Raw genomic sequence first — 2,656 nt, 5'->3', positions numbered from 1 at the left:
TTTCTATTTTTATGTATGTGGTTACTCAATCGTGCCAGCACCATTTCTGGCAAAGCCCTTCCTTTTCCCAGGGACCTGCCCTGCCACACATCTCATCTAGCAAGTGGTCATGAAGTCATGGATCTGCTCCTATGTTTTTATTGTGTTCAGTTTGTTTGCTGGTCAATCCCTGGATGATTACCACACTTTCCTTTACTGGCACCGTATAGTGCATTTTGTTACCTGGGAAATCAGATCCTTCCACATTGTATTTTATCATTTTTAATAGTATCTGGGCTAGCCTCAGCCCTTAGCATTTTAGAATCAGTGTGTCAAATTCTGCACAAACCCACACATGCTGCCGGGATATTATAGGAAATAGATTTGGTTTACATTAAATATATCAATCAATTTGAGGAGACTCAATGCTTGTAACATTATGTTTTCCAATCCAAGAATCTAGCATATCTCACAGTGAATATCTGTGCACTTAGTTACCATAGTGCCTTTTTGTCTCTTTATAGTGTTTTATACATCCTTTGTTACATTTACTTATAATCATTGAAAAATTAAGTCCTGGGTTTGTTTGGGTTCTATAATTGTAACACTGTTGCAACTCCAGCTCTGAGATCCCGGCTGCCTGAAAGCAGGTTTCTGGGGTTTTGTTTAGCTTCTATATTTGTAACAATGTTTCAAACTGCAAACTCAGAGGCCGGCAGCAGCAGGCAGGGAACGTTGGAGTCCTCCGCCACTGAAGCAAGCAAGCCTCAAGTTCACTTCAAGCTACCTGGCTGCTGGCTGCCATCTTGGCTGGCAGTTAATTTGCATATTGCCCTGATTAGCCAATGGGAAGGGTAGCAGATGTACGGCTAATTACCATGTTTCTCTTTTATTAAATAGGATAGTGTATTAATTTAGCTTAAAACCAAGGGAATGGCTCACAGTGTAATACAAAAATGTCTCAATCCCACACAGGTTGCCAGAAAGATAATAAAAACAATTGTAAAAAAATAAGTTTTCTACCATTGCCACCACAGAGGGCTATTAAAAGAATATGGATACTTCAATTTGTTCCTAACTAACCTAGACTCCTTCATCAGTTGTACCCTATCTCCTTTGCCTCCATCACCCCTATATCCAGTTGATCCAAATTCTACCAGTCCCCTGTCCCTGCCTTTCTCTTGGATTGCTGCAGCTACTTTTAAGCTTGTCCCCTGTCAAATTCACTAGACATGTTAGATTGATTTATCTTTCACACAAACTTGTTAAATCTTTCAATGACTTCTAATCATTCATTGATTAATAATAAGAATAATTTATTGAGTGGCTTGTAAGTGAAAGATGCTCTTAGGCAACATCTGTACTTATATAATCTTAACAGCAAATCTGCAAGTTAGATTTTGCACATTTATACAGGACCAAAAAAAATTAAAAAAATCAAAATCTAAAATGAAATATGAAAGTCTATGTACTTTACCCTGTTTACTTTTTCAGCTTTTATTCCTACACTTTCTCCCAAAGATCGAATTACCATGTGACTTCATGGTTCCTACCTAAAATTCCTTTATTCTTTTTTTAAAATATATTTTATTGATTTTTTTACAGAGAGGAAGGGAGAGGGATAGAGAGTTAGAAACATCGATGAGAGAGAAACATCAGTCAGCTGCTTCCTGCACACCCACTTCTGGGGATGTGCCTGCAACCAAGGTACATGCCCTTGACTGGAATCAAACCTGGGACCTTTCAGTCCGCAGGCTGATGCTCTATCCATGGAGCCAAACTGGTCAGGGCAAATTCCTTTATTCTTATTATTTCCTGGCAGACTGATGTTCTTCATATTTCTTTATTTTCTTTTTTTTTTATTGTTTAAAGTATCACATATGTCTCCTTTTTCCCAGGTTGAACCCACCCCTTCATTCCCAGCCTCCTGGACAACCTTCCACAGCCCCATTGTCTATTTCCATTCATTTTGCTAATATGCGTGCATAGAAGTCCTTTGGTTGATCTCTAACTCCCCTCCCCCACCTTCTCTCTGAAGTTGGACAATTTGTTCAGTTTAACCTTGTCTCTGGATCTATTTTTGTTCATCAGTTTATGTTGTTCATTATATCCCTTATATGAGTGAGATCATGTGATATTTATCTTTATCTGACTGGCTTATTTCGTTTAGTAAAATGTTTTTCACTTCCATCTACGCTGTTGCAAATGGTGAAAGTTCAAACTTTTTCATACCAGCATAGTATTCAATTGTGTAGATGTACCACAGTTTTTTGTCCACTCTTCTGCTGATGGGACTTAGGCTGTTTCCAAATCTTAGCTATTGTAAATTGTGCTGCTATGAACATAGGGGTGCATATATCCTTTCTGATTAGTGTTTCTGATTTCTTGGGATATAGTCCTAGAAGTGGGATTAGTGGGTCAAATGGGAGTTCCATTTTTAACTTTTTGAGGAAACACCATACTGTTTTCCACAGTGGCTGCACCAGTGTGCATTCCCACCAGCAGTTCACGGGGGTTCCTTTCCCTCCACTTGCCAGCACTTGTCATTTGTTCATTTGTTGATGACAGCCATTCTGACAGGTGTGAGATGGTACCTCATTGTTGTTTTGCTTTGCATCTCTTGGATGATTAGTGACTTTGAGCATGTTTTCATATGTCTCTCGGCCTTCTGTATGCC

This window comes from Myotis davidii, unplaced genomic scaffold (genome assembly GCF_000327345.1).
Source record: "Myotis davidii unplaced genomic scaffold, ASM32734v1 scaffold649, whole genome shotgun sequence".
Lineage (NCBI taxonomy): Eukaryota > Metazoa > Chordata > Mammalia > Chiroptera > Vespertilionidae > Myotis > Myotis davidii.
The sequence above is the reverse complement of the archived record's forward strand: the minus strand, read 5'-3'. Positions refer to the sequence as shown.